We start from the raw sequence: 24,725 nt of genomic DNA, 5'->3' as shown, positions 1-24,725 counted from the left end.
CCATCACCCTGATAGAAAAACCAAAGAAAGATGTCACACACACACACACACACACACACAAAAGACTACAGGCCAATATCTCTGATGAACATAGATGCAAAAATCCTCAAGAAAATACTAGCAAACAGAATCCAACAGCACATTAAAAGGATCATACACCATGATCAAGTGGGTTTTACCCCAGGAATGCAAGGATTCTTCAATATACTCAAATCAAACAATGTGATAAACCATATTAACAAACTGAAGGATAAAAAACATATGATCATCTCAGTAGATGCAGAAAAAGCTTGTGAAAAAATTCAACACAAATTTATGATAAAAAGTCTCCAGAAAGTAGCCAGGAGGGAACCTACCTCAACATAATAAAAGCCATATATGACAAACCCACAGCCAACATCATTCTCAATGGTGAAAAACTGAAAACCATTTCCTCTAAGATCAGGAACAAGACAAGGTTGTGCACTCTCACCACTAATATTCAAAATTGTTTTGGAAGTTTTAGCCACAGCAATCACAGAAGAAAAAGAAATAAAAGGAATCCAAATCAGAAAAGAAGAAGTAAAACTGTCACTGTTTGCAGATGACATGATACTATACATAGAGAATCCTAAAGATGCTACCTGAATACTACTAGAGCAAATCAATGAATTTGGTAAAGCAGCAGGATACAAAATTAATGCATAGAAATCTCTTGCATTCCTATACACTCATGATGAAAAATCTGAAAGAGAAATTAGGAAACACTCCCATTTACCACTGCAACAAGAAGATTAAAATACCTAGGAATAAACCTACGTAAGGAGACAAAAGACGTGTATGCAGAAAACTATAAGACACTGATGAAAGAAATTAAAGATGATACAAACAGAAGGAGAGATATACTATATTCTTGGATTGGAAGAATCAAGGTTATAAAAATGACTGTACTACCCAAAGCAATCTACAGATTCAATGCAATCCCTATCAAACGACCAATGGCATTTTTCATAGAACAAAACTTTCACAGTTTGTATGGAAACACAAAAGACCCAGAATAGCTAAAGCAATCTTGAGAAAGAAAAATGGAGCTGGAGGAATCATGCTCCCTGACCTCAGACTATACTACAACGCTACAGTAATCCAGACAGTGTGGTACTGGCACAAGAACAGAAACATAGATCAATGGAACAGGATAGAAAGCCTAGAGATAAACCCATGCACATATGGTCACCTTATCCTTGATAAAGGAGGCAAGAGTACACAATGGAGAAAAGACAGCCTCTTCAATAAGTGGTGCTGGGAAAACTGGACAGCTACATGTAAAAACTGAAAGTAGAACACTTCCTAACACCATACACAAAAATAAACTTAAAATGGATTAAATACCTAAATGTAAGGCCAGACACTATAAAACTCTTAGAGGAAAACATAGGCAGAATACTCTATGACATAAATCACAGCAAGATCCTTTTGACCCACCTCCTAGAGAAATGGAAATAAAAACAAAAATAAACAAATGCGACCTAATAAAATTTAAAAGCTTTTGCTCAGCAAAGGAAAACATAAACAAGATGAAAAGAAAACTGTCAGAATGGGTGAAAATATTTTCAAATGAAGCAACTAACAAAGGATTAATCTCCAAAATATACAAGCAGCTCATGCAGCTCAATAACAAAAAAAACAAACAACCCAATCCAAAAATGGGCAGAAGACCTAAATAGACATTTCTGTAAAGAAGATATAGATTGCCAACAAACACATGAAGGGATGTTCAACATCACTAATCATCAGAGAAATGCAAATCAAAATTACAATGAGGTATCACCTCACACCAGTCAGAACCGCCATCATCAAAAAATCTACAAACAATAAATGCTGGAGAGGGTGTGGAGAAAAGGGAACTCTCTTGCACTGTTGGTGGCAATGTAAATTGACACAGCCACTATGGAGAACAGTATGGAGGTTCCTTAAAAAACTAAAAATAGAACTACCATATGGCCCAGCAATCCCCCTACTGGGCATAGACCCTGAGAATACCATAATTCAAAAAGAATCATGTACCACAATGTTCACTGCAGCTCTATTTACAATATCCAAGACTTGGAAGCAACCTAAGTGTTCATCGACAGATGAATGGAGAAAGAAGATGTGGCACATATATACAACGGAATATTACTCAGCCATAAAAAAAAACTAAATTGAGTTATTTGTAATGAGGTGGATGGACCCAGAGTCTGTCATACAGTGAAGTAAGTCAGAAAGAGAAAAACAAATACTGTATGCTAACACATATATATGGAATCGTTAAAAAAAAAAAAAGTTTCTCATGAACCTAGGGGCAGGAGAGGAATAAATGCACAGACATAGAGAATGCACTTGAGGAAAAAGGGAGGGGGAAGGTAAATTGGGACGGAGTGAGAGAGTAGCACTGACATATACACTACCAAATACAAAATAGCTAGTGGGAAGCAGCTGCATGGAACAGGGAGATCAGGTTGGTGCTTTGTGACCACATTGAGGGGTGGGATAAGGAGGGTGGGAGGGAGATGCAAGAGGGAGGGAATATGGGGATATACGCATGCATATAGCTGATTCACCTTGTTATACAGCAGAATCTAAAACAATACTGTAAAGCAATTATACTGCAATAAAGATGTTAAAAAAATAAAAAGCAAAAAAAACCTTATGAATACACTATCAATATTTACTTGTTCCTGGAATTACCTCTCCTCATTTTTTTCTTGGTATAAGTAGTCTGAGATTACACTTAAAACTGTAACTTAAATCACAATAGCAGTAAGTCTCCATCTACCTCACTTACAGAAATATTAATATTTGTAAGAAATTCCCTTTTCTAGAGAGTTCCAACATTTGCTTGTAGCAAATTATGAAATATTTGTCATTGGTCTTACCCTTCAAACTCCAAGGGAGGAATACCTCAAATAAAGCTCCTAGAGGCTGACCTCCATTTCTAAACCCCTTTCTCCCATCAGCTGACCATGGCCAATGTACCACTACCAGTGATTGTTCTTCCCAGTGGTGCAATGGGACATAAAGTGTCACTGCTAACTTTGCTGGAGGTGCTAGCAACTCTTCAAGTCTGTGGCTCACCTAAACATCAATCACCTCTTCCTGAATCCCTAGTGCCATGCTCCCCAAGATCCTAATGAAAAATTCTGCCAGAGGCCTCATCCATTTCTTATCTCTTTCTTATAAAAAGAAGGATGGTCTGGGTCGGAGACAAGATGGTGGAGTAGAAGGATGTGAGCTCACATCTTTTTATGAATACACTAAAATCACAACTAATTGCTGAACAACCATTGACAAAAAAAGGCTGGAACCCACTAAAAAATATATCCTACATCCAATGACAATGAAGAAGAAGCCACAACAAGATGGTAGGAAGAGAGCAACCACAATAAAATCAAATCTCATACCTGCTGGGTGGGTGACCCACAAACTGGAAAATAATTATATCACAGAAGTTCTCCCACAGAAGTGAAAGTTCTGAGCCCCATTATCAGGCGCCCCAGCCTGGGGGTGTGGCAGTGGGAGAAGGAGCCCCCAGAGAATCTGGCTTTGAAGGCCAGCAGGGTCTAATCACACAAATTACACAGGACTGGGGGAAAGAGAAACTCCAGTCTTGGAGGGAGCATAAAGGGTCTTGGGCACACCAAGACCCAGGGAAAAAAGCAGTGACCTCATAAGATCCTGGGGGGCCAAACCTACCTGTTGATATTGGAGGGTCTCCTGTGGAGTCAGGGGGTGGCTGTGGCTCACTGTGGGGACAGATACTGGTGGCAGTAGTTCTGAGGAGTTGGCGTGAGCTCTCCAGAGGCTGGCATTTTAGCACCAAGACCTGGCCCCACCTAACAACCTGTAGGCTCCAGGACTGGGACACCTCAGACCAAACAATCAACAGGGTGGGAACACAGCCCCACCCTTCAGCAGACAGGCTGCTTAAAGTCTTCCTGAGCATACAGCTGCCCACTAAACACGGCCCTGCCCACCAGAGGGACAAGACCCAGATCCACCCACCAGTGGGAAGGAACCAGTCCATCACACCAGGAAGCCTGCACAAGCCTCTTAGACAGCCTCATCCACCATGGGGCAGATAGCAGAAGCAAGAAGAACTACAACCTTCTAGACTGTGGAATGGAAACCACAATCACATAAAGTTAGACAAAAAATGAGAGAGCAGAGGAATATGTCCCAGATGAAAGAAAAAGATAAAACCCCAGAAAAACAACTAAGTGAAGTGTAGATAGGCAATCTACCAGAGAAAGAGTTCAGAGTAATGATAGTGAAGATGATGCAGGACCTCGGAAAAAGAATGGAGGTATAGATTGAGAAGGTCCAAGAAATGTTTAAGAAGACCTACAAGAACTAAAGAGCAAGCAGAGATGAACAATACAATAACTGAAATGAAAAATACACTAAAAGGAATCAACAGCAGAATAATGGAGGCAGAAGAATGGTAAGTGAGCTGAAAGACAGAATGGTGGAAATCACTGCCAGGGAACAGAATAAAGAAAAAACAATGAAAAGAAATGAGGACAGTCTAAGAGACCTCTGAGACAACATTAAACACACCAACATTTGCATTATAGGGGTCCCAGGAGGAGAAGAGAGAGAGAAAATATTTGAAGAGATAATAGCTAAAAAATTCCCTAACATGGGAAAAGAAACAGCCACCCAAGTCCAGGAATCACAGAGAATCCCAGGCAGGATAAACCCAAGAAGGAACATGTCGAGACACATAGCAATCAAATTTACAAAAATTAAAGACAAAGAAAAAATACTAAAAGCAAAAAGGGGAAAGCAACAAATAACATAAAAGGGAACTCCCATGAGGTTATCAGATGATTTCGTAGCAGAAACTCTGCAGGCCAGAAGGGAGTGGAACAATACATTTAAAGTTATGAAAGGGAAGAACCTACAACCAAGAATACTCTACACAACAAGGCTCTCATTCAGATTCAACAGAGAAATCAAAAGTCCTATAGATAAGCAAAAGTTAGAGAATTCAGCACCACCACACCAGCTCTGCAACAAATGTTAAAAGAACTTCTCTAGGTGGAAAAGAAAAGGCCACAACTAGAAAATTACAAATGGAAAAGCTCACAGGTAAAGGCCAACATAGAATAAAGGTAGGAAATCATCCACACACAAATATGATAAAACCAGCAATGGTTAAAAGAGGTGAGTACAAATGCAGGATACTGGAAATGCATTTGAAATTAAAAGACCAGCAACTTAAAACCTTGTTTGTATATAGACTGCTATATCAAAACGTCATGGGAACAACAAACCAAAAATCTACAATAGATACACACACACAAAAGAAAAAGCAAACCAAAGAACACTAAAAGTAGACATCAAAGCACAAGAGAACAAAAGATGAAGGGCAGAAAAAAGACCTACAAAAACAAATGCAAAACAATGAACAAAATGTCAATAAGAACATACAAATCAATAATCACCTTAAATGTAAATGGATTAAATGCCCCAAACAAAAGACATAGACTGGCTGAATGGATACAAAAACAAGACCTGTGAATATGTTGTCTACAAGAGACCCACTTCAGACCTAGGGATATATACAGACTGAAAGGTAGAGGATGGAAAAAGATAATCCAGGCAAATGGAAATCAAAAGAAAGCTGGAGTAGCAATTCTCATATCAGACAAAATAGACTTTTAAAAAAAGACTATTAAAAGAGACAAAGAAGGACACTATATAATAATCAAGGGATCAATCCAAGAAGAAGATATAACAATAGTAAATATTTATGCACCCAACAGAGGAGTACCTCAATACATAAGGCAACTGCTAACAGCTATAAAAGAGGAAAATGACAGTAACACAATAATAGTGAGGAACTTTAACACCTCACTTACACCAATGGACAGATCATCCAGACAGAAAAATAACAGGGAAAGACAAGCTTTAAATGACAACAGACCAGATACACTTAACTGATATTTATAGGACATTCCATCCAAAAACAGGAGATTACACTTTCTTCTCAAGTGCACATGGAACATTCTCCAGGATACATCACATTTCAGTCACAAATCAAGCCTCAGTAAATTTAAGAAAATAGAAATCATATCAAGCATCTTTTTTGACCACAACGTTATGAGATTAGAAATGAATTACAGGGAAAAAAATGTAGAAAACACCACCAACACATCGAGGCTAAACAATACGTTACTGAATAACTTAGATATCACTGAAGAAATCAAAGAGGAAATCAAAAAATACCTAGAGACGAATGACAATGAAAGCACGACGATCCAAAACCTATGGGATGCAGCAAAAGTAGTTCTAAGAGGGAACTTTATAGCTATACAAGCCTACCTCAAGAAACAAGAAAAATCTCAAATAAACAATCTAACCTTACACCTAATGGCACTAGAGAAAGAAGAACAAACAAAACCCAAAGTTAGCAGAAGGAAAGAAATCATAAAGATCAGAGCAGAAATAAATGAAATAGAAACAAAGAAAACAAGAGCAAAGATCAATAAAACTAAAAGCTGGTTCTTTGAGAATATAAACAAAATTGATAAACCATTAGCCAGACTCATCATGAAAAAGAGGGAGAGGACTCAAATCCATAAAATTAGAAATGAAAAAGGAGAAGTTACAACAGACACTGCCGAAATACAAAGGATCAGAAAAGATTACTACAAGCAACTCTATGCCAATAAAATGGACAACCTGGAAGAAATGGAGAAATTCTTACAAACGTATAACCTTCCAAGACTGAACCATGAAGAAATAGAAAATATGAACAGACCGATCACACATAATGAAATTGAAACTGAGATTAAAAATCTTCCAATAAAAAAAAGTTGAGGACCAGATGGCTTCACAGGTGAATTCTATCAAACATTTAGAGAAGAGCTAATACCCATCATTTTCAAACTCTTCCACAAAAGTGCAGAGGAAGGAACACTCCCAAATTCATTCTATGAGGACACCATCCCCCGATACCTAAACCAGACAAAGATACAACAAAAAAAGAAAATTACAGACCAATATCACTGATGAATATAGATGTAAAAATCCTCAACAAAATAATAGCAAACAGAATCCAACAACACATTAAAAGGATGATACAGCATGATCAACTGGTATTTATCCCACAGATGCAAGGATTCTTCAATATACGCAAATCAGTCAATGTGATACGGCATATTACGAACGGAAGAAGAAAAACCATACAATCATTTCAATAGATGCAGAAAAAGCTTTTGACAAAATTCAACACCCATTTATGATAAAAACTCTACAGAAAGTGGGCATAGAGGGAACCTACCTCAACATAAGAAAGGCCATATATGACAAACCCACAGCAAACATCATTCTCAATGGTGAAAAACTGAAAGCTTTTCCTCTATGATCAGGAACAAGACAAGGATGTCCACTCACACCACGTTTATTCAACATAGTTTTGGAAGTCCTAGCCATGGCAATCAGAGAAGAAAAAGAAATAAAAGGAATCCAAATTGAAAAAGAAGTAAAACTGTCACTGTTTGCAGATGACATGATACTATACATAGAGAATCCTAAAGGTGCCACCTGAAAACTACTAGAGCTAATCAATGAATTCGGTAAAGTTGCAGGATACCAAATTAATGCACAGAAATCTCTTGCATCCCTATACACTAATGATGAAAAATCAGAAAGAGAAATAAAGGAAACACTCCCATTTACCATTGCAACAAAAAGAATAAAATACCTAGGAATAAACCTACCTAGGGAGAAAAAAGACCTGTATGCAGAATACTATAAGACACTGATGAAAGAAATTAAAGGTGATACCATAAAATGGAGAGATATACCATGTTCTTGTATTGGAAGAATCAACACTGTGAAAATGACTATACTACCCAAAGCTATCTACAGATCCAATGCAATCCATTTCAAATTACCAATGGTATTTCTTACAGAACTAGAACAAAAAATATTAAAATTTGTATGGAGACACAAAAGACCCCGAATAGCCAAAGCAGTCTTGAGGGAATAAAACGGAGCTGGAGGAATCAGACTCCCTGACTTCAGACTATACTACAAAGCTACAGTAATCAAGACAATATGTTACTGGCACAAGAAGAGAAACATAGATCAGTGGAACAAGATAGAAAGCCCAGAAGTAAATCCACGCACCTATGGTCAACTAACCTATGACAAAGGAGGCAAGGATATACAATGGAGAAAAGACAGTCTCTTCAATAAGTGGTGCTGGGAAAACTGGACAGATACATGTAAAAGAAGGAAATTAGAACACTCCCTAACACCATACACAAAAATAAACTCAAAATGGATTAGAGACCTAAATGTAAGACCAGACACTATAAAACTCTTAGAGGAAAACATAGGAAGAACACTCTTTGACATAAATCACAGCAAGATCTTTTTTGATCCACCTCCTAGAGTAATGGAAATATAAACAAAAATAAACAAATGGGACCTAATGAAACTTCAAATCTTCTGCACAGCAAATGAAACCAAAAACAAGACAAAAAGACAACCTTCAGTATGGGAGAAAATATTTGCAAATGAAGCAACTGACAAAGGATTAATCTCCAAAATTTACAAGCAGCTCACGCAGCTCAATATTAAAAAAACAAACAATCCAATCCAAAAATGGGCCGAAGACCTAAATAGACATTTCTCCAAAGAAGACATACAGATGGCCAAGAAGCACATGAAAAGCTGCTCAACATCACTAATTATTAGAGAAATATAAATCAAAACTACAGTGAGGTATGACTTCACACCAATTAAAATGGGCATCATCAGAAAATCTACAAACAACAAATGCTGGAAAGGGTGTGGAGAAAAGGGAACTCTCTTGCACTGTGGTGGAAATGTAAATTGATACAGCCACTATGGAGAACAGTATGGAAGTTCCTTTAAAAACTAAAAATAGAATTACCATATGATCCAGCAATCCCACTACTGGGCATATACCCAGAGGAAACCATCATTCAAAAAGAGTCATGTACCAAAATGTTCATTGCAGCACTATTTACGATAGCCAGGTAATGGAAGCAATTTAAATGCCCAACAACAGACGAATGGATAAAGAAGAAGTGGTACATATACACAGTGGAATATTGCTCGGCCATAAAAAGGAACAAATTGGGTCATTTGTTGAGACGTGGATGGATCTAGAGACTGTCATACAGGGTGAAGTAAGTCAGAAAGAGAAAAACAAATATCATATATTAAGACATATATGTGGAACCTAGAAAATTGGTACAGATGAACCGGTTTGCAGGGCAGAAATTGAGACACAGATGTAGAGAACAAATGTATGCACACCAAGGTGGGTAAGTGGCAGGGTGGTGGTGGTGGTGGCGTGATGAATTGGGTGATTGGGACTGACATGTATACACTGATGTGTATAAAATTGATGACTAATAAGAAAAAAATGTAAACCTTATATACTTTTTATACAATTTAAAACTCTGATTTGTAAAGGAAAAAAAAAAACAAGACCTGTATAAATGCTGTCTACAAGAGACCCACTTCAGATTCAGGGACACATACAGACTGAAAGTGTGGGTATGGAGAAAGTTATTCTGTGCAAATGGAAATCAAAAGAAAGCTAGAGTAGCAATACTCATATCAGACAAAATAGACTTTAAAATAAAGACTATTACAAAAGCCAAAGAAGGACACTACCTAATGATCAAGGCATCAGTTCAAGAAGAAGATATAACAATTGTAAATATATATTTAGCCAACACAGGAGCACCTCGATATTAAGGCAAATGCTAACAGCCATAAAAGGAGAAATCTACATTAACATGATAATAGTGGGGGACTTAGCAGCCCACGTTCATCAATGGACAGATCATCCAGACTGAAGACCAAAAGAAACACAGATCTTAAAAGACACATTAGCCCAGATGGACTTAACTGATATTTATAGAGCATTCCATCCAAAAGCAGCAGAATGTACATTCTTTTCAAGTGCACATGGAACATTCTCCAGGACTTATCACAAGGTGGACCACAAATCAAGCTGTGGTAAATTTAAGAAAACTGAAATCATATCAAGTGTCTTTTCTGACTACACGCTATGAAATTAAAAATCGACTACCAGAAAATACTGTAAAAAAAAACAGAAACAGGTGGAGGCTAAACAACATGGTATTAAAAAACCAATGGATCACTGAAGAAATCAAAAAATACCTAGAGACAAATGAAAATGAAAGTATGATGACCCAAAACCTATGGGACAGAGCAAAAGCAGTTCTAAAAGGGAAGTTTATAGCAATAAAATCTTACCTCAGCAAACAAAAATCTCAAATAAACAATCTAACCTTACATCTAAAGCAACTAGAGAAAGAAGAACAAAATCCAAAATTAGTAGAAGAAATCATAAAGACCAGAGCAGAAATAAACGAAATACAGATGAAAGAAACAATGGAAAAGATCAATGAAACTAAAAGCCGGTATTTTAAAAAGATAAACAAAACTGATAAACCTTTAGCCAGACTCATCAAGGAAAAAAGGGAGAGGGTTCAAACCCATAAAATTGGATATGAAAAAGAAGTTACAATGGACACCACAGAAATACAAAGGATCATAAGAGACTACTAGAAGCAACTATATGTCAATAAAATGGACAACCTAGGAGAAATGGACAAATGCTTAGAAAGATTCAATCTCCCAAGACTGAACTGTGAAGAAACAGAGAACATGAACAGACCAATCACAAGTACTGAAATTGAAATTGTGATTAAAAAACTCCAAACAAACAAAAGTCCAGGACCAGATGGCTTCACAAGCAAATTCTATCAAACATTTAGAGAAGAGTTAACACCCATCCTTCTGAAACTGCTCCAAAAAATTGCAGAGGAATGAAAACTCCCAAACTCATTCTATGAGGCCACCATCACCCTGATACCAAAAGCAGACAAAGACACCACAGGAAAAGAATATTAAAGGCCAAAATCACTGATGAACATAGACTCAAAAATCCTCAAAAAATACTAGCAACTCAAATCCAACATTAAAAGGATCATAAACCATGATCAAGTCGGATTTATCCCAGGTATGCAAGGATTCTTCAACACCTGCAAATCAATCAGTGCGATATACTACATCACCAAAGTGAAGAATAAATACCATATGATCATCTCAATAGACGCAGAGAAAGCTTTTGACAAAATTCAACACCCATTTATGACAAACTCTCCAGAAAGTGGGCACAGAAGGAACATACCTCAACATAATAAAGGTCGTATATGACAAACCTACAACTAACGTTATACTTAATTTTTTTTTTTTTTTTTTTTTTTTGCTGTATGCAGGCCTCTCACTGTTGTGGCCTCTCCCGTTGTGGAGCACAGGCTCTGGACACGCAGGCTCAGCGGCCATGGCTCACGGGCCCAGCCGCTCCGCGGCATGTGGGATCTTCCTGGACCGGGGCACGAACCTGTGTCCCCTCTATCGGCAGGCGGACTTTCAACCACTGCGCCACCAGGGAAGCCCAATACTTGATGTTGAAAAGCTGAAATCATTTCCTCTAAGATCAGGAACAAGACAAGGATGTCCACTCTCACCACGTTTATTCAACATAGTTTTGGGAGTTCTAGCCACGGCAATCAGAGAAGAAAAAAACCCAAAAGGAATCCAAATTGGAAAAGAAGAAGTAAAACTGTCACTGTTTGCAGATGACATGATACTATACATAGAAAATTCTAAAGATGCTACCAGAAAACTACTAGAGCTCATCAATGAATTCTGTAAACTTGTAGGATACAAAATTAATACACAGAAATCTCTTGCATTCCTATACACTAACAATGAAAGATCAGAAAATTACAGAAAGAATCCCATGTACCACTGCAACAAAATGAATAAAATATCTAGGAATAAAACTACTTAAGGAGACAAAAGACCTGTACTCTGAAAACTATGAGACGCTAATGAAAAAAACTAAAGATGACACAAACAGATGGAAAGATATACCATGATCTTGGATTGAAAGAATCAATCTTGTCAAAATGACTATACTACCCAAGGAAATCTACAGATTCAATGCAATCCCTATCAAATTACCAATGGCATTTTTCACAGAACTCGAACAAAAAAAAATCTCAGAATTTGTGTGGAGACACAGAAGACCCCAAATAGCCAAAGCAATCTTGAGCAAGAATAACAGAGCTGGAGGAATTAGGTTCCCTGACTTCAGACCATACTACAAAGCTATAGTCATCAAAACAGTATGGCACTGGCACAAAAACAGACATGTAAATTAATGGAACAGGATAGAAAACCCAGAAAAAATCCCATGCACCTATGGTCAATTAATCTACAACAAACAAAGTGAGACTATACAATGGAGGAAAGACAGTCTTTTCAATAAATGGTGCTGGAAAAACTGCACAGCTACACACAAAAGAATGAAATTAGAACAGTCTTTAACACCATACAGAAAAATAAACTCAAAATGGATTCGAGACCTAAATGTAAGACGGGATACTATGAAACTCTTAGAGGAAAACATAGGAAGAACACCCTTTGACATAAATTGCAGCAATACCATTTTTGATCCTTCTCCCAGAGTAACAGAAATAGAAACAAAAATAAACAAATTGGACTTAATTAAACTTAAAAGCTTTTGCACAGCAAAGGAAACCATAAACAAAACAAAAAGACAACCCACAGAATGGGAGAAAATATTTGCAAACCGTGTGACCAACAAGGGATTAATCCCCAATATTTACAAATAGCTCATGCAGCTCAATATCAAAAAAAAATCCCCCAAAACAACCCAATCAAAAAATGGGCAAAAGACCTAAATAAACATTTCTGCAAAGATATACAGATGGCCAAGAGGCACATGAAAAGATGCTCAACATTGCTAATTATTAGAGACATGCAAAGCAAAACTACAATGAGCTATCACCTCACACCAGTCAGAATGGCCATCATCAAAAAGTCTACAAATAATAAATGCTGGAGAGGGTGTGGAGAGGAGGGAACCCTCCTACACTGTTGGTGGGAAGGTAAACTGGTACAGCCACTATGGAGAACAATATGGAGGTTCCTTTAAAAACTAAGAGTAGAGCTACCATATGATCCAGCAATCCCACCCCTGGGCATATATCCAGAGAAAATCATGATTCGAAAGGATACATGCACCTTAATGTTCATTGCAGTGGTGTTTACAATAGCCAAGACATGGAAGCAACCTAAATGTCCATCAACAAAGGAATTCATAAAGAAGATGTGGCACATATATACAATGGAATATTACTTAGCCATTAAAATGAATGAAATAATGCTATTTGCAGCAACATGGATGCAATTTTGCAGCCATTAAAATGAATGAAATAATGCTATTTGCAGCAACTAAGCAAAGTAAGAAAGAGGACAAAAACCATATGATATCCCTTATATGTGGAATCTAAAATATGACACAAATGAACATATCTATGAAACAGAAACAGACTCAGAGACATAGAGAACAGACCTGGGGTTGCTAAGGTGGGGTGGGGGAGGGAAAGACTGGGAGTTTGGGATTAGCAGATGCAAACTGCTATACATAGGATGGATAAACAGCAAGCTCCTACTGTACAGCACAGGGAACTATATTCAGTAACCTGTGATAAACCATACTGGAAAATTATATGAAAAAGAATGTATATATATATGTATAATAATCACTTTGCTGTACAACAGAAATTAACACAACATTGTACACCAACTATACTTCAATAAAATTTAAAAATATATATAGACTGTAGTTTTACAAAAAAGAATATTTGATTAAAAGTAGACATTGAGTTAAAATTGAATATTTTTGGGTTTTTTTTTTTTTTTTTCAGTTTTTGCCACACCATGAGGCATGTGGGATCTTAGTTCCCTGACTAGGGATGGAAGCAGCGCCCCCTGCAGTGGAAGCGAGGAGTCTTAACCACTGGACCACCAGGGAAGCCCCAATTATTGACTTCCTGATGTTTTAAGAATTTAAAGTTTTCATTTGGAAGTAAAATCTAAATCAGTCATCTTGTAAGACTGTTCAAGAATGTGATCATCATTTCGAATATTTTTAGAAAAGAAAGGAATAACAAATTTGTAAGAAATGGATCAAAGTATGAATGAAATATTTATAGCACTCCTCTCTCTTTCCCCTTTGTTTTGCACCAAAAGGGGTGATGAAGTTGAGACATTTGCCTCTAGCTAATGCAGTAAATGATGTGCTCAAGCAGGAGGCCCAAGGAAAACCATGTAACATTATCTATGGTTCTTGGAAGTGTCTATGTGTATAGGTTGATAAATACACAATTTCATCACAGCACTTTAGAAGAGGAAGAGAAATTAGAGAATCTGTTTCCACACCCTCATCTACCCATGAAGAAACTGAAGCCCAGAGCTAATAACAGGACTCTTTGTAGGTATCCTTTTCTCATATTTGCTTGTAGTATACATAGCACATCTGGTGTTACTTTCTCGTGTGGTCTAGTATAAACTAGGGGAAAAATTGCTTGGTGGCTCTCAAAATTTTGGGGTGCTGGTGTTTGCTGAACGTGCCCTGCACTCAGAGATTCAATTAAGTCTAAATGAAGCCTGGGTGTCTGCAATTTCAACAGTGATTGTGATGAAGTTATCTTTGGTTAGTCAGTCATTCTAAGAAATATAGAACCTAGGATGCAAAAGTTTTAAAAAGGGATGTTTTCCTTTCCAAACAAGTGAGTGAGCACACTTTCCAAACAAGTCATAGCTTTTTCATTAAAATATAACTGTTTTTCCCTTCCTTTGCAACTATAACAAAAAGGGAATGCTGTTTAAACAAGAAACTGGGGAAACAACAGAGCAATACTTGACCAACTTCCCACAAAAGCAGAATCACCTGGGATACTTGTAAGACTACAGATTCATTGGGCCCTTTTCCTGGAGAGTCTTATTTATAGGGAGATACTGATGGGACCCAGGAATCTGTAGTTTTCAAAATCATTCCTGGTAATTCTGACCCACTTTGAAAACTACACCGTGATCTGTTGTATTAAAACAGGCTTCAGCGGTTCTCAACTCTGGTTTATAGAATCAGACAGGGGACTCAGGAAAACACTTACCTCCAGAGCTTCTGAGCGGGTAGGTCTGGAGTAAGTCCAAGAATTTGCAGTTTCAGGCTCCCGGGTGACGATGACACATTGCAAACCGCTGGGTAGACTGTGCTGTGCAAACTGAGGCAGAAGAGTCACGGGAAAATGGCCAGAGGCTGCGGCAATTTCTCTGCTGAAACTCGCACCTCCGCCTCCCGCTGCCCGAAAAACAAGACAATGGCGTCCGCGGCTTTTTCAAACCTCAAGCAGGTGCTTCTGATTAGTGGAACCTAAATTGGAACCTCCTGGGAGAGAATCTGGCCCAGGTAGTTCCCAGGCGTCTAGCTGTTACACTGGGTGGGGACAGCCCGGGGCTGCCGTGGAGAGGGGTTAGGGGTGGGAAGTAGACGAGGGGAAATCGTGCTAACCCCCAACACGTAAGGTAGCGCAAATGTCAAGTAAGTTTTTTTTTTTAACACCTTTTTTGGAGTATAATTGCTTTACAATGGTGTGTTAGTTCCTGCTTTATAACAAAGTGAATCAGCTCTACGTATACATATATCCCCATATCCCCTCCCTCTTGCGTCTCCCTCCCACCCTCTCTATCCCACCCCTCTAGGTGGTCACAAAGCACTGAGCTGATCTTCCTGTGCTATGCAGCTGCTTCCCATTAGCTATCCATTTTACATTTGGTAGTGTATATAAGTCCGCAGGTAAATTTTAATAGTAGTTTTTCCCAAACCGTGGAAGTCAGTTAATTTCTGAACATATTCAGAATTTGAAAGGTTAGTAGGGTCTGAGGGCCTAGGAAAAGGAAAAAAGTAAGACACCCAAAAGAAAAAAATTTGAAGATTTAGGTGATCAGATGAGACCAGACTGCTCAATGCAGAGAAGATCATTGCTGTTTTGGCAATGCACCCGAATGTAGAATCCCACATGGACATCTTAAAACTATCCTTATATGTACAAGTGATCGATAGAAAGAGTAGGCTTTGGAGGCAAAAGCAAAGAGGTCATGAGGAGAGCCAGAAATATGTGTTGGGAAAATAGAGGCTTACAGAGAATAAGGCATGCTTCAAATGAAAATGCTAGGGAGAAAAAAAACACTAAAATCTGTTCTAATTGTACAAAGGTAAGTCTCACACTCACCAGGCAACTGAATGCACTTATATGCAATGATAAAAATAAGAAGAAAAAAAAAAAAACTTTAGGGACAGAAAAATAAATGAATGTTAAAGGTATAACCGTAGGGGAAAGCAGTAGCTAAAGCAAGAAGCATTTTGTTAAAAATTAGAGTTCAGAGAAGGGCAAGACACAAGTTATTGAGACTGTAGTTAACTTGACTGCATTCTGCCAGGTCTGCATTTGTACAGATGCCTCTGTAAAATCAGGCACTGAAACAGAGAATATCCTTGGTATAAAAGATTCAGTTTTACAAAATGACACTAAACAGGGACGTTGAAGCTGTCACAGATTTTGGGTGGCTCAAGATAATCAGATAATCACATTAGCACAGAAGCAGACTTTAAACACTGTGATCTTTTCCATTTCCTCTTGAATCCTTATTTTAGGGAGATGAAAAAGTAATATTCTTTGCTCTCAGTAGATTAAATACCCCACATTGCTGCAATATCTAGATACATTTTAGGTTCCATTTACACATTTGGAAATGCTTAAATAGAAGAACTCATACAGATAATAAACCAAGATTAAATTAAACATAATTTAATTTGAAAAAATTAAAACCTCTTTATGTAAAAAAAAGTATATTGTAAATAAAGAGTGCCTAAGATAGATTATTGAATGAACAAAAAATTGCAGTGTAATATGCATGCTTATAAGCACATCTTATAAAATTAAAAAATGAATAGGAAGAGAAATACAGTAAAGTAGCAAAGTGGGAACATCTGATATACATTCAACTGTTAAAGCAGGAGTGAGGAAGGAAAGGGAAAAAAGGAAACATATATTTTTTATTCAAAACTCAAATACACTCAAAAATGATAATGAACCTTCTGTTTTATAAACATAAAAGATTTAGCATTTAAATAGTAAAATACTGGATTTAGAAAAATTGATTACTTGTGCATTTTCTTGACTTCCCTGGCCTCAGAGATCTTCTCAGCAGCATTTTATACCAGAAATCAACGAAGTGATATCTGCTGAGTTGTGAGAAAAAAGTTTGTTTCACAAAAATATAATAATAATTTAAGGCGTCAGAAAGATATTCTCTAATGAGCAAGTGCCCAAGAGTAAATTCATGTCCTTCTAAGTACATACATGCATATATACATAAACTCATTAATCAGAAGTCACTGTGTAAAAGACCAGTTATGAATATGTAAGCCACTGAAACACAGAATTAATGCTAAAATAATGTGGAATATGATTGCAGACAAGAACATAAATCTGGCAATTCTTGAAATAAAAGCCACACGACAAAACTAAAAATCTCTCTATAAAAGACCAAAACAAAAATTCTGCAGTATATGCCCTAAATGGAAAAGTAGAGATTGGGGGATTCATATATGCAAAAAATGTCCTCGTCCTTCATGGAAGTTGTGTAGTGAATTCTGTAACGTGCTACCCAGATCCCCCTTCAGGACGGGTACACTTACTTCCTCACTGCTGGTGAGCACTGCCTGGTCAACAGCCCTCAGCGCTCAGCTCTCTTCAGGAACTGTATCATTTGATGTGAGTCACCTGGCCTAAGCCCCTGCCCGCTTCAGGAACAGCCAGCAACCAGTGACTGGACATCCTGCCAAAACTCTGAAGGATCTTGTAAGCTTTAGAGCTCCATGTGGGTTGCAAAGGAATCATTGTGATTGCATAACAACCCACCTTCTCTATCTGCCCAATCTTGTTTCCTTCTCTTACCCCTCACAGGTATTGACTCTAAGAGCACTACTCCCAAATCCTCCTGCATTCAGTCATTCATCTCAGAGGATAGTATGGTAGGTTCTAGCTAATAAGGTTAACAAGAAATAAATTAGACATAAATTGTTGAAAAAAGAAGAATTGCTATCTGAAAAAGACCCTAAGAAAATGAAGTGAAAAAACTCATAAAAATTCCATAAAGGAATTAATAAAATATCAATACAATAAAATCTGTAACCTTTCTCATCTCAACAAACACAAATTTGAAAATACAATGTAAAAATTCTGACTAGCAACAAAAAGGTAAAATATCCTGGAAATAAACCTAAAAAGCAAATTAAAGTGTGTGATATATATGAAATAAATTTTGAAATATTTGAAAAGGAGGGCACTGAGGAGGAAGGTTTGTCCTACCATTTATCAAAATGTTGTATAAACTACAGTAATTGTATAAATTTAATATTAGATGAGGAATAAAGTTATGAAATAGAAGTCTAAAACCAGGCTCATGAATATATGAAGATTTATTTTGTGATAAAAGTAGCAATTTGTATAAGTGGGAAAAGAATGAATTAGTCAAAAATAGTGTTGAAATGAGTGACTATTTGCAAAATCTTAAGTCAGATTTATAAGTCATACTGTACACTAAAATAAGGTTAATTCTTTTTCTTTTTTTTTCATTGGAAAAAAATTTATTTTTATACAGCAGGTTCTTATTAGTCATCAGTTTTATACACATCAGTGTATACATGTCAATCCCAATCACCCAATTCAGCACACCACCACCACCAACCCCCCACCACTTCCCCCCTTGGTGTCCATACGTTTGTTCTCTACATCTGTGTCTCAATTTCTGCCCTGCAAACTGGTTCATCTGTACCATTTTTCTAGGTTCCACATATGTGCATTAATATACGATATTTGTTTTTCTCTTTCTGACTTACTTCACTCTGGATGACAGTCTCCAGATCCGTCCATGTCTCAACAAATGACCCAATTTCGTTCCTTTTTATGGCTGAGTAATATTCCATTGTATATACATACCACATCTTCTTTATCCATGCATCTGTCCATGGGCATTTAGGTTGCTTCCATGACCTGGCTATCGTAAATTGTGCTGCAGTGAACATCGGGGGGCATGTGTCTTTTTGAATGATGGTTTTCTCTGGGTATATGCCCAGTAGTGGGATTGCTGGATCATATGGTAATTCTACTTTTAGTTTTTTAAGGAACTTCCATACTGTTCTCCATAGTGGCTGTATCAATTTACATTCCCACCAACAGTGCAAGAGGGTTCCCTTTTCTCCACACCCTCTCCAGCATTTGTTGTTTGTAGATTTTCTGATGATGCCCATTCTAACTGGTATGAGGTGATACCTCATTGTAGTTTTGATTTGCATTTCTCTAATAATTAGTGATGTTGAGCAGCTTTTCATGTGCTTCTTGGCTATCTGTATGTCTTCTTTGGAGAAATGTCTATTTAGGTCTTGTGCCCATTTTTTGACTGGGTTTTTTTTTTTTTAATATTGAGCTGCATGAGCTGTTTATATATTTTGGAGATTAATCCTTTGTTGATTCATTTGCAAATATTTTCTCCCATTCTGAGGGTTGTCTTTTCGTCTTGTTTATGGTTTCCTTTGCTGTGCAAAAGCTTTGAAGTTTCATTAGGTCCCATTTGTTTATTTTTGTTTGTAATCCCATTACTCTAAGAGGTTGACCAAAAATGATCTTGCAGTGATTTATGTCAAAGAGTGTTCTTCCTATGTTTTCCTCTAAGAGTTTTACAGTGTCTGGTCTTACATTTAGGTCTCTAATACATTTGAGTTTATTTTTGTGTATGGTGTTAGGGAGTGTTCTAATTTCATTCTTTTACATGTAGCTGTCCAGTTTTCCCAGCATTTTTTGTGGTACGCGGGCCTCTCACAGCCGTGGCCTCCCCCGTCGCGGAGCACAGGTTCCGGACACGCAGGCTCAGCGGCCATGGCTCACGGGCACAGCCGCTCCGCGGCATGTGGGATCCTCCCGGACCGGGGCACGAACCCGCGTCCCCTGCATCGGCAGGAGGACTCTCAACCACTGCGCCACCAGGGAAGCCCCCCAGCACCACTTATTGAAGAGACTGTCTTTTCTCCAGTGTATATCCTTGCCTACTTTGGCATAGATTAGGTGTGTGGGTTTATCTCTGGGTGTTCTATCTTGTTCCACTGATCTATGTTTCTCTTCTTGTGCCAGTACCATATTGCCTTGATTACTGTAGCTTTGTAGTATAGTCTGAAGTCAGGGAGTCTGATTCCTCCAGCTCCGTTTTATTCCCTCAAGACTGCTTTGGCTATTTGGGGTCTTTTGTGTCTCCATACAAATTTTAATATTTTTTGTTCTAGTTCTGTAAAAAATGCCATTGGCAATTTGAAATGGATTGCATTGAATCTATAGATTGCTTAGGGTAGTATAGTCATTTTTACAATATTGATTCTTCCAATCCAAGAATATGGTATATCTCTCCGTCTGTTGGTATCATCTTTAATTTCTTTCATCAGTGTCTTATAGTTTTCTGCATACAGGTCTTTTGTCTCTCTAAGTAAGTTTTTTCCTAGGTATTTTATTCTTTTTGTTGCAGTGGTAAATGGGAGTGTTTCCTTAATTTCTCTGTCAGAGTTTTCATCGTTAGTGTATAGGAATGCAAGAGATTTCTGTGCATTAATTTGGTATCCTGCAACTTTACCAGATTCATTGATTAGCTCTAGTAGTTTTCAGGTGGCATCTTTAGGATTATGTATAGTATCATGTCATCTGCAAACAGTGACAGTTTTACTTCTTCTTTTCCAATTTGGATTCCTTTTTTTCTTTTTATTCTCTGATTGCCATGGCTAGTACTTCCAAAACTATGTTGAATAAACGTGGTGAGAGTGGACATCCTTGTCTTGTTCCTGATCTTAGAGGAAATGCTTTCAGTTTTCACCATTGAGAATGATGTTTGCTGTGGGTTTGTCATATATGGCCTTTATTATGTTGAGGTAGGTTCCCTCTATGCCCACTTTCTGTAGAGTTTTTATCATAAATGGGTGTTGAATTTTGTCAAAAGCTTTTTCTGCATCTATTGAGATGATCATATGGTTTTTCTTCTTCCATTTGTTAATATGGTGTAGCACGTTGATTGATTTGTGTATATTGAAGAATCCTTGCATCCCTGGGATAAATCCCACTTGATCATGGTGTATGAATCTTTTAATGTGTTGTTGGATTCTGTTTGCTAGTATTTTGCTGAGGATTTTTGCATGTATATTCATCAGTGATATTGGTCTGTAATTTTCTTTTTTTGTAGTATCTTTGTCTGGTTTTGGTATCAGGGTGATTTTGGCCTCATAGAATGAGTTTGGGAGGTTCCTTCCTCTGCAATTTTTTGGTAGAGTTTGAGAAGGATGGGTGTTAGCTCTTCTCTAAATGTTTGATAGAATTCACCTGTGAAGCCATCTGGTCCTGGACTTTGTTGGAAGACTTTTAATCACAGTTTCAATGTCATTACTTGTGATTGCCCTGTTCATATTTTCTATTTCTTTGTCGTTCAGTCTTGGAAGGTTATACCTTTCTGAGAATTTATCCATTACTTCCAGGTTGTCCATTTTATTGGCATAGAGTTGCTTGTAGCAGTCTCTTAGGATGCTTTGTATTTCTGTGGTGTCAGTTGTAACTTCTCCTTTTTCATTTCTAATTTTATGGATTTGAGTCCTCTCCCTCTTTTCCTTGATGAGTCTGGCTAATGGTTTATCAGTTTTCTTTATATTCTCAAAGAACCAACTTTTAGTTTTATTGATCTTGCTACTGTTTTGTTTCTATTTCATTTATTTCTGCTCTGATCTTTATGATTTCTTTCCTTCTGCTAACTTTGGGTTTTGTTTGTTCGTCTTCCTCTAGTTCCTTTAGGTGTAAGGTTAGATTGTTTATTTGAGATTTTTCTTGTTTCTTGAGGTAGGCTTGTATAGCTATAAAGTTCCCTCTTAGAACTGCTTTTGCTGCATCCCATGGGCTTTGGATTGTCGTGTTTTCATTGTCATTCGTCTCTAGGTATTTTTTGATTTCCTCTTTGATTTCTTCAGTGATCTCTCGGTTTTTTTAGTAACGTATTGTTTACCCTCCATGTGTTTGTGTTTTTTACGTTTTTCTCTCTGTAATTGATTTCTAATCTCATAGCATTGTGGTCAGAAAAGATGCTTGATATGATTTCTATTTTCTTAAATTTACTGAGGCTTGATTTGTGACCCAAGATGTGATCTATCCTGGAGAATGTTCCGTGTGCACTTGAGAAGAAAGTGTAATCTCCTGTTTTAGGATGGAATGTCCTATAAATATCAATTTAATCTATCTGGTATATTGTGTCATTTAAAGCTTCTTTTTCCTTATTTATTTTCATTTTGGATGATCTGTCCATTGGTGTAAGTAAGTGAGGTGTTAAAGTCCCCCACTATTATTGTGTTACTGTTAATTTCCTATTTTATAGCTGTTAGCAGTTGCCTTATGTATTGAGGTACTCCTCTGTTGGGTGCATATATATTTATAATTGTTATATCTTCTTCTTGGATTGATCCCTTGATCATTATGTAGCGTCCTTCCTTGTCTCTTGTAACATTCTTTATTTTAAAGTCTATTTTATCTGATATGATTAGTGCTACTCCAGCTTTCTTTTGATTTCCATTTGCATGGAGTATCTTTTTTCATACCCTCACTTCAGTTGGTATGTGTCCCTAGGTCTGAAGTGGGTCTCTTGTAGACAGCATATATATGGGTCTTGTTTTTGTATCCATTCAGCAAGCCTGTGTCTTTTGGTTGGAACATTTAATCCATTCACGTTTAAGGTAATTATTGATGTGCATGTTCCTATGACCATTTTCTTAAGTGTTTTGGGTTTGTTTTTGTAGGTCCTTTTCTTCTCTTGTGTTTCCCCCTTAGAGAAGTTCCTTTAGCATTTGTTTTAAAGCTGGTTTGGTGGTGCTGAATTCTCTTAGCTTTTGCTTGTCTCTAAAGCTTTTGATTTCTCCATCGAGTCTGAATGAGATCCTTGCCGGATAGGGTAACCTTGGTTGTAGGTTCTTCCCTTTCATCACTTTAAGTATATCATGCCACTCCCTTCTGGCCTGTAGAGCTTCTGTTGAGAAATCAGCTCTTATTCTTATGGGAGTTCTCTTTTATGTTATTTGTCATTTTTCCCTTGTTGCTTTCAATACTTTTTCTTTGTCTTTAATTTTTGCCAATTTGATTACTATGTGTCTCAGCATGTTTCTCCTTGGGTTTATCCTGTATGGGACTCTGTGCACTTCCTAGACTTGGGTGGCTATTTCCTTTCCCATGTTAGGGAAGTTTTCGACTATAATCTCTTCAAATATTTTCTCTGGTCCTTTCTCTCTCTCTTCTCCTTCTGGGACCCCGAAAATGTGAATGTTGTTGCATTTAATATTGTCTCAGAGGTCTCTTAGGCTGTCTTCATTTCTTTTCAGTATTTTTTCTTTCTTCTGTTCCACAGCAGTGAATTCCACCATTCTGTTTTCCAGGTCACTTATCCGTTTTTCTGCCTCAGTTATTCTGCTATTGATTCCTTCTAGTGTCATTTTCATTTCAGTTATTATAGTGTTCATCTCTGTTTGCTTGTTCTTTAATTCTCCTAGGTCTTTGTTAAACATTTCTTGCATCTTCTCAATCTTTGCCTCCATTCTTTTTCTGACGTCCTGGATCATTTTCACTATCATTATTCTGAATTCTTTTTCTGGAAGGTTGCCCATCTCCACTTCATTTAGTTATTTTTCTGGGGATTTATCTTGTTCCTTCATCTGGTACATAGCCCTCTGCCTTTTCATCTTGTCTATCTTTCTGTGGTTTTTGTTCCACAGCCTGCACAATTGTAGTTCTTCTTGCTTCTGCTGTCTGCCCTCTGGTGGATGAGGCTTGTGTAAATTTCCTGATGGGAGGGACTGGTGGTGGGTAGAGCTGACTGTTTCTCTGGTGGGCAGAGCTCAGTAAAAGTTTAATCTGCTTGACTGCTGATGGGTGGGGCTGGGTTCCTTCCCTGTTGGTTGTTTGGCCTGAGGCAACCCAATACTGGAGCCTACCTGGGCTCTTTGGTAGGGCTAATGACAGACTCTGGTAGGGCTCACACCAAGGAGTACTTCCCAGAACTTCTGCTGCCAGTGTCCTTATCCCCACGGTGAGCCACAGCCACCCCCTGCCTCTGCAGGGGACCCTCCAACACTAGCAGGTAGGTCTAGTTCAGTCTCCCCTGGGGTCACTGCTCCTTCCCCTGGGTCCCGATGCGCACACTACTTTGTGTGTGCCCTCCAAGAGTGGAGTCTCTGTTTCCCCCAGTCCTGTTGAAGTCCTGCAATCAAATCCCACTAGCCTTCAGAGTCTGATTCTCTAGGAATTCCTCCTCCCGTTGCCAGACCCCCAGGTTAGGAAGACTGACGTGGGGCTCAGAACCTTCCCTCCAGTGGGTGGACTTCTGTGGTATAAGTGTTCTCCAGTCTGTGAGTCACCCACTTATGGGATTTGATTTTACTGTGATTGTGCCCCTCCTACCATCTCACTGTGGCTTCTCCTTTGTCTTTGGATGTGAGGTATGTTTTTTGGTGAGTTCCAGTGTCCTCCTCTCTATGATTGTCCAGCAGCTACTTGTGATTCTGGTGTTCTCACAAGAGGGAGTGAGAGAACATCCTTATCCTATGCCCTCTTGGTTCAGGCCCTCCAGGTTAACTCTTAACTTGCTACTTAAGCCTTTGATACCCATCCTTCTTTTCACCTCCA

This window comes from Lipotes vexillifer, unplaced genomic scaffold (assembly GCF_000442215.2).
Source record: "Lipotes vexillifer unplaced genomic scaffold, Lipotes_vexillifer_v1.1 scaffold247, whole genome shotgun sequence".
NCBI lineage: Eukaryota > Metazoa > Chordata > Mammalia > Artiodactyla > Lipotidae > Lipotes > Lipotes vexillifer.
This window is presented reverse-complemented; position numbering follows the sequence as displayed.